Source organism: Leptonychotes weddellii, chromosome X, assembly GCF_054177405.1.
Source record: "Leptonychotes weddellii isolate Sample4059 chromosome X, ASM5417740v2, whole genome shotgun sequence".
Lineage (NCBI taxonomy): Eukaryota > Metazoa > Chordata > Mammalia > Carnivora > Phocidae > Leptonychotes > Leptonychotes weddellii.
In genome coordinates, this window is record NC_138385.1 from 13,641,202 (window position 1) to 13,650,308 (window position 9,107).

A 9,107-nucleotide genomic window follows, 5' to 3' on the forward strand; every position below is an offset into this window, starting at 1 on the left:
CTGAGTAACTCCCCCACCCCACCCCGGGGCCTGCGTCTGAGATGTAGCTGAGCAGAAATCAGCGAAGCCACTGTGAGCTCAGGAAATGCAGACGTTTTGTGTGGGAGGCAGTGGCTCTTGGGGGAAAAAAAGAAGAAAGAAAGAAAAAGAAAGAACACACCGAAACGCAACTTGCTGAGCTGGTTATCTTTTTGCTTCAAGGGCTGGCCGCGCGCTATCCCCATCGCAGAACGAGCTTCGGGAAGAGGAGAAAGCAGAAATGGGGAGCAGAAAGCAGGCATGTCGTGGTTTTCAGAAACCATCCAACTCCAGAGCCCCCCACCCCTCTACAATCCAGAGCACACAGCAGGCGGTCCAGTCCAGGAGACAGGAGTGACCCCCAAATGCTGACACCTTCCCCAGCAACCCTGGCCTGCCCACAGCAGTCCCTGAAGAGGGACAGAAAGCCCCCGGTGAGAAATCACATGGCCCAAATGCTGAAAACACACCCCCAAATCCCAAAAGGTGTTTCTGGAATAGAACTCTGACTCCCAATCCCTTGGGTGAGGCTGACCTCTTTTTTTTTTTTCTTTTCCTGAAGAAATCTGCGGAATGCTTTTGAGGGAACTCCATTCAGAACCTGCGGCCAATTCCTTGAGCTAGCCTGAGGGCTACATTGATTGGTTTGTTTGTTTGTTTTTCATTGGCCAGCATCTGATCCCACGGCCACGAGGCCGGCCGATGTTCCAACAAGGCCGCACTACTTTGGGTCCAAAAAAGGTGAAGGGGATTTTCTCAGGTGTCACAGAACTGGGCTCTGAGGAGTAGCCCCCCCCGCCCCCGAGATGTCCAGGGCTGGCGGCAGCATTGGAATAAGTGTGCAATCCCCCAGGGGAACTTCTTGGAAGGACAACGCTCATTTGCTAAATGTAAAAGTTCTGATGTCATTGAATAAATATGAAAGCTTTGATACGCTTGTTAAAAATCAATCTCTCTTTGTTTGCGTGCCGTGTGTTTTGGGAGGAGGGGAAGGGAACGGGGGGATACCACTAAATTCACAAGCTCTCTTCCGGGGCTGGGGGGGCTTGGCAAACTTGGCAGCCACGGTGTGCAAACCAACGAGCATGGCTGTGTGCCAATAAAACTTTATTTGCAAAAACAGCGGGACCAGCTTTGCTCTGTGGGCTGCATTTGGTCCGCAAGCCGTAGCTGGCGACCTCTGCTCTCTGCAAAGCGAACATTCATTTGCAGACTTCTTGGTGAACGTCTCCAAACAACTTGCTGAAAGGTAAAGGGACAGGCTTGGTCCCAAGGCTCCCATAATCACTTCTCTTCAACCGTTCTCAGTTCAATCCCATGATGTCATTCTGCAATGCAGTGGGTCATCGACAGGGTCACATTACTCAGAAAAACAGGATGTTTGACACCTAAAATATTCAGAACAAGCCCAGAGCTCATCTCTGCAAAAACGCTCTTACATAATGGGAAGCCAGGACAGAGGGAAGGCAGCAAGGGGTGGCTGCGCTGGGGGATAGTCACTTCCGCGGAGGAGGCGCGCCGGGCCAGGCTCAGATGGCAGGAGAGCACCTCTCTGCTTGCCACTGTCTCTCTAGTGGACAGATGACTTCATTTCAGCTCCCCCCAAATAAAGGGGTAATCATCTCTCACTTGGGAGAGACACCATATGGTAGATGCTTTGAGAAGTTGTAAGAAAAGTATAAAGTACTTAGGGGGGAAAAGCTACATCCCAAAGCATGACATTTGTCTAGAAAAGGATCAGGCAGTTTCTTTGAAATGCCATAGCTTCCTAGAAAACAGAGTCTAAACCAGCGGGATTAGGTAACAAGAGCGGCATTAATCGAGGCAGATCAACGGGGAGATCCGTTTCTGCTGTTTACATACCTTTAGTGCAGCTCAAATCCGGAACATTTCTCCGCAAAGCCTTCCTGTGACCTGCCCCTGCGGAAACCTCGGTGCCCACCGCTCTCTGCCTTGTACTCCAAGCTCCAAAACACAGCCTCCTTTAGCTGTTCCCTGCCCCTCCCAAATGTGTTCAGCACCCCCTCTTCTGGGCTACTCTGGGCTCTTACACATGGTTCTCCTGTTGTATTTACCACACTCTCCGGTCATTTATTTATTTGCTCATCTGGCTGATTTCTTCCAGTAAAGCGTGAGCTCCTTGCGGTCCGATTCGTCTCTGGATCCCCAGGGCAGGGAGCGCGCTAGCGCTCGGGAAGAACTCCAGGAACCTCTGTGGACGTGGATGCCCAATCGTGGAGACACCTTACTTGCCCAGCTGTTCTCTTTTGAACCAAAGCTGTGTTTTCCAGGGCTAGCCTGAGTTAGGGCTCCAGGTTAAGGTTTCTAGAACACAACCCTGGGTTCCTCAGCCCGAAGCTCCCGTCAACGGAGTCACCGGCATAGTTCTTCCAGTAACTTTCTTTCTTTCTTTTTTTTTTTTTTTTTTAAGATTTATTTATTTATCTCAGGAGCGCCTGGGTGGCTCAGTCGGTTAAGCCGCTGCCTTCGGCTCAGGTCATGATCCCGGGGTCCTGGGATCGAGCCCCGCATCGGGCTCCCTGCTCAGCGGGAAGCCTGCTTCTCCCTCTCCCTCTGCCTGCCTCTCTGCCTACTTGTTCTCTCTCTCTCTGTGTCAAATAAATGAATAAAATCTTTAAAAAAAAAAAAAAAAAGATTTATTTATCTCAGAAAGAGAGAGAGAGCATGGGGGGCGGGCAGAAGGAGAGAGAGAGTCTCAAGCAGATTCTGTGCTGAGCTCGGAGCCCGGCATGGGGCTTGATCTCACAACCATGAGATCCTGACCTGAGCTGAAACCAAGAGTTGGATGCTCAACGGACCGGACCGTGCCACCCAGGCGTCCCTTCCGTTAACTTTCTTAACTGAACTCCTATACACCAAGACTTTCAGTCCTACTCCTGGGAGTCTCTCAGCCAGCTCCTTATTATGCTCCAGGGGCTCATCTTCAGGGCCTCCTCTTGCGAGAGGCTGTCCCTGACTCCCCAGTCACGGGTACGTCTCCCCATGGCTCTGTCCTGGCCCACGGTTCTTTTGCTTTGTCCCCCTCAACACCATCTGTAATGATTGGTAATGTGTCTTGACTTGTTTGTGATTTGCTTCTCCTACTGGTGGGTTAGCTCCATGAGGATAGGGGCCGTCCACCTTACTCACTGTGTCGGCCTTGGCCTAGCACAGCGCCTGGCTCGTCAGGTGGCATTCAGTAGCTGGCTGTGGGATGCATGAATGAATGCAGTGAGGTCTGAGTATAACCCACCTGGAAGGCCTCACACAGTACCCACTGCCTGTGGGCATACTGTGAATGTTCTCTTTACCAACATCTCTTCAGTCCCGTGCAGCCCAGGAAACAACTAGGATCATGAAGCCGCATTTCCCCCACTCCAGTGCTTCCAAAGATGCTTCCCTTCACCCACAAACATAAAGGGAGATGACTGCCCAAAAAAAGGTCAGTTGTCATCTTTTGTGTCCAAATAAGACGGGCGCGGAGTCGATAGCATTCGTGTTTCCTTCAAGTGTGGCAGAAGCGAATTCCCCCACAGCCCGAGCAAATGGAAAGACCAGAAATGGTCACACATAACCTTAAAAGTGGATCTGACCATGCTGCAGAGCGAGACAAGCCCGGGTTGGGAGATTATGCCCATATAAGGTCCTGCAGGCAGCTCCCAGTGGAGCCTGAGATAATTTGGCACCTCTCGGCAAAGACCAACAGGATTGCTTTCGGAGCTTTGTTCACAAATACTCCTCGCTGTGCTGTCTACGTTTTCATCTAAACATTTGAGGAAAAACCTAATACCACCCTACACATCTCAGGCCTCAAAGATTCTTGAGAGAAGTGCTGAAAATATCCCAAAGGCAGCCATCATGGAGATGCTTGCTGGAGGCTCCCTGGAGCTCTCTGCGAGTGGCTGAGGAAGAGGCTGGGAGAGGAGGACAGGGCTCTGGAAACCACCTGAGCTCAGACATGGGCTGAGACCTGCTTTTTTTTTTTTTCTGCCAGTGACCTGCAAGGTGATGGGGAAGGCGGTTTGGCAAACTCTTCCTGTGAAGAGCTAGATAGCATTTTCGACTTTGTGGGCCATAAGGTCTCTGTCATGACTCCTCGACTCCACTGTTGCCGAGGAAAAGCCTTCCACCATGTGTAACCGAATGGGTGTGGCTGTGTCTCAATAGAACTTTATTGATCGACATTGAAATTTGAATCTCATGTAATTTTCACTTCAGAGAAGCTTATTCTTTTGATTCTTTTAACCATTTAAAAACGTAAAAGCCATGCTTAGCTCTCAGCAGCATAAACACAGGCAGTGGGCCAGATCTGGACTCCGGGCTACTGTGGACTGACCTCTACAGTAGGCAGGAATGCACACAAAACAGCCCCAGGCCTTTGGACTCACTTGGATTTTTCAAGCTTCCTTCTGCCACTTTTTGGCTAGGTGGCCTCGAGCAAGTCGGTAAGATCTCTGAGCCTTAGTTTCCCCATCTTGCCGGCTCTGGAATAAGGATTCAAAAAGACAAGGCATGCACAGCACTCAGCATAGTTTTTGGCACACACAGCAAGCACTCAAAAAAAAGTTAGCTACTGTTATCTGAAATTCCCTTTGATTTGAGCTGGGATTCTCTCTTCTGATGAGCCACGCGTCTAGCACAGTGCCTGGCAGTCGGCGCTCACAGATTGTTTGTTGAGTGAATGAAAGGCACCCCACTGAAATGCAGCACCCGATGCCTTCACTTACTATGCCTAGGCTGGCGAGTTTCCACCTGCCTCACTTCCAAACTCTCAGTTCGGGCCCAGTGGCCTGGTTGGGTCATCACTGGGGACTGGAGGCTGAGGCTAGACTTCGTGCAACATCAGGATGTGCATGCAGTAGGTGCTCAATAATTCCTTGACAAATGAACGAACGAATGAATGAACCAATGAATGAATAAACGAACAGCTATTGCCCAAGTCAAGTCCTTTGGTGTTTGAAGTCCAAGAAAAGAGACCCCTTCTCCCTCATCTCTAGAGCTCATGATGTTGGGGGGCATTAGATGAGGGGACCCCTCTGAAAGTCCACCTGGGGAGGCAGAAGGTCATCCCCCAGCACTACCTGTCGGCCTTTGGGTCCTGACTCCTGCTGGTCCCACCGGGGCTGCTGGCCTGCCCACCACCTGCCTCCCTAGGAGACAGCTCTCGCACAAACAAACTGGGGCTTTTTGGAGCCAAACTGCTCTCTGCAGACGCATCTTCATCCAGAGGGCCATTGCTCCAGCTGCTAAGGTAAAAGAGGGGTTAGCCAGTGATTCAGACCCATGTGCTTCATGGGGGGAAGCCATTTATTTTTATGTAAACAGCATATGGTGCTCATCTACCCCTCAGCTGGAGGCTGTGGGGATTCCTGGCACGGGGATAATTTTTAAGTTTCAAAGTTTCTCCTGGATCCTGGAAAAAAAAAAAAAACAAAACTGCAGAAAACACAGGAGGGGAAATCATCTTGAGCCATCCGTAGCAGTTCCGAAACCACGAAGAGCATCACGAGCAGATCAGAAGCTCCAGCAGAGGACTTGCTGGAGAAAGGCCCCAGCAAGGCCCTGCCAGGCTGATATGGAGCCGGTTTCCCCACCCGGAGACACGGCGTGGGGATCAATGGGCGCACTGTCTCGGCTGCTGCCTGCCCGGAAAGCCTCAGCCTCGGGGGACCCCGGGAAGGGGCCTGTGGGCTACGTGAAAACTGACAAGACCCTTAGAGGTTTCCAGCTCTCCTCCAGAGGAAGGCTTGACTTGGCTCCGACTACAAATACTGTCGACCACATCATAGCTGTTTCACAAAAGCGCTCAGAAAATGGAAAATGTTCAGGGCATTTGTGGGAACCAAGAAGGAGCCAAACACAAACATGGTATCATTTTTCCCACCACCCAAGGAGCCACCTTCCCAAGTCTTGAAGAGGCAGAAAGTGGGGCAGGGGGTCTCGTGGCCCCCTGGGCAGGCCTCTGTGAGCCCAAGGCATCAATCAGCCACTGCTTATGATGAATAATAGTGATAACATCCTTGACAGCTACCATTGACAGAGTGTTCCCAGTAGCCCAGACGCCGTCCTAAGTAGCTGTGTGACCTCGGACATTCCCTGACCCTCTCTGAGCCTCAGTTTGTAGCTTATCTGTAAAAGAGGGATAACAGCAGTGCTTCGCTCAGAGGGCTGCCGTAAGGGCTCAGCGGGGCGATGTGTGTGAAGGGCTTAACCGTGTCCCCGGCCCCCGATGGGCGCTCTGTACGTAAGTGGCAACTAGTCCACGTGAAAAATATGCAATGATTAGGATCGAAGGGGGAAACGAGAATAGACCCTTTCAATTCTCTCCTGACCCCCCAAGAGGGCAGGCAGGGCAAGGGCTGAGCCGGCCGGGCGGGAAGCACGAAGCCATCCCTAGTGGCTCTGTGTGCCCATGAGCGGCGACTCTGAGCAGCCTGCCTCTTCCTTCCTCCCGGCCAGGTCCACCTTCTACCTCTCCCTGGATAACGCGACTGTGGCCCGCCTCCCCGGTGCAAAGCTGCTGGTGGGCCATCTTGCCGGGCTGTGTAGCTGTGAATCAGAAATGCCAAGGCATCCCAAAGGAAAACCCACCCCTTCTGTGATGGCCCACCCAAAATAATGCCCCCAGAGGTATTTCTGAGGGTAAAGCAGAAGAGGGAACAAAAATGAGGGGCAGCAACTGGACCAGTGAAGGGAGCGTTTCATCTTGGTGCGTCGTCCTGCTCATTCATTTCATTCTTGGTAAGTATCTACCCTTTGCTGCGTAACATGCCACAGGCGGGCGGGGAAGGATGAGGTGACTGTGCCTGAGGGGCGCACCGTCTAGCAGGGGAGCTGGACGAAATAAACGAGCCCTTCCAATGTGCCCTGCAAAGTTCTCTGCAGGAGAGGAGCACGGCGGGGGGGGGGGGGGGCCGCGGGCCCCAGAGGAATGGGCCCCAAGCTCATCCTGGGAGCGTGTCTGTTTTAGTCGGAGAAAAAGCCAGCAGCAGCAACAAAAAATAGGCTTTGATGAAAACAAGTGGAACTCAGCAGCTCAGGAAACCAAATGCAGCTGGTGCAGAGCCCGTTCCTCTGGGTCCTGGTGATTCTGGTTTTCTTTCCTGTCCACCATCCCTGAGCCTGCCGATTAGGCTCTCGCCTCCAACCCTCCAGCAAGAGTTCATCCTTAAGAAAATGCTCACGATTTGAAGTTACAAAATACAAAGTAAAAAGACAAAATCCTGTAGATGGTGGGATTCCAATTTTATAGGACACTTCGTTTCTGTATGCGGGAGTGCAGGTGCATATCCAGCAAAAGGACTGGAAGGAAACACATCAAAATGTTAATGAGGGCTGTCTTTGGGAAGCATTTTTGTATCTTCCTGCTTCTTAAACATTTACGTTTTCCCACACTGAACATGTATTCATCTTTATTGTCTGAAAAATACTGTTAATTTCAAAAGCAGAGGGCCAGCAAAAGGCTCATGCTGTAGGACTCTGTTTATGTGACATTCTGGAAAAGGCAAAACTAGAGGGACAGAAAACAGGTCAGTGGTTGCCAGGAACCTGGGGTGGGGACACAAGGGAATTTTTTGGAGTGATTAAAAATGTTCTGTGTCCTTCTTGTGGTGATTATGTGACTGTGTGTTTTTCAAAACCCATGGAACTACACATGAAAAAGGATAAGTTTTACTGTATATAAATTGTTCCTTAATAAATCAGAGTTTGTTTTTTTTTTTTAAGTTAGAGTGTGGATCATTTCTCCAGTTCTATTATCTCGGGAGAATCCGATAAACATAGGAAGATAATGAGTATTTTGGAGTATACAATTTCGAAAGGAAGACCACAGAAACAAAGACGATTTTCCTACGCCTGTCAGTCTCCCCAAGTTCAGCCTTAGGTGGCTGGGGCTTGAGTTTTGTTTTTCGTTCTTTGCTCCCTTTTTTTAAAAAGTCACTTGAGACCAGGATTTATGTGAAAGACATAGTTTTTCTTGGTATTTAATGAGGTGACTTTAGTATGAATTCAAGTATATGATTTACAACTGGAGTGGTATCTTTATGAAACATTTACATCTGTGACAACACCTAATAAAACTTTTTATTGGAAACATTGCTTGTATAGTTAGAGCAGACTGTCAAAGTAATCCCCCTTGGACCAGATGCATCAGAAACTGATCATTGTTGCTGTTGTCGGTCTTATATCTACATTCAATCAGATGGGGAATCGCGAATAGGACAAGCCAAGGACATCATTTTCTTTGTGAAGCTTGCAGTTTTCCTTTACTGCAAGGGACACAACATAAGGACTCTCTTAGAGTAGGAACCTATAGGAGCCCAAAGCTGGCAAGAAATGATGATTATCCATAGAAGGCAAGAGGGAATACCTAGACACAGACCCTCCCTCATACATAAGGACCTGAGAGCTTACTCTATGTACGGCATAGGGACAGGCACTGTGATTCCTGTCCCGAATGACCAGGGTAGGCCCTGTCCAATTCAGTCATGTCATTTAAATGTTTGCAATTGCTTTGTGCTTTATTTAATAGAGAATCAGATCATTGTCCATCATTATGACATTAGCCGCTGTATAACTGAGATAGAATCCAGGGCGCCTGGGTGGCTCAGATGGTTGAGCGTCTGCCTTCGGTTCAGGTCGTGATCTCCAGGTCCTGAGATCGAGCCCCATGTTGGGCTCCCGGTTCAGCAGGGAATCTGCTTCTCCCTCTGCCTTTCCTCCCTGCTCGTGCTCTCTCTCTCTCTCAGATGAATAAATAAAATCTTTAAAAAAACTGAGATAGAATCTAAAGCTACCCTTTGGCTTCTTCCTAAGGTCAGCAACAAGAGAGAGTTCTACCATAATCCATCAATGCTATGGAGAGGCGGTGGGTAACTGGCTCAGTACAGAGAGAAGAGCTGTCCCAGCTCCTTTTTAATTTGCCTGTAAATTCTTCTGTTTCCCCTTACAAGTGGCTCCAAATGCGTGGTACAGAAACTACATGTACAGATGTTTCTGGTTCAAATAAAATCAGTTGAGAACTCACAGAAAAATACTGAGAATCAGGAAATTTCTAAGCGATTGATCCTGGAAAAGGGCATAATGAAAAG

The 9,107-nt window shown here is 49.5% G+C and overlaps 1 long non-coding RNA gene across 1 annotated transcript; it reads right to left on the reverse strand.

The window, feature by feature from the left end:
• Positions 1–1,108: 1,108 nt before the first annotated feature.
• On the reverse strand, positions 1,109–2,385 carry LOC115943372 (uncharacterized). The gene is made up of 2 exons (XR_014141474.1): positions 1,882–2,385; positions 1,109–1,346 (listed from the first exon to the last, which is right to left on the reverse strand). It is a non-coding gene; the product is annotated as an uncharacterized LOC115943372 (long non-coding RNA).
• Positions 2,386–9,107: the final 6,722 nt, after the last annotated feature.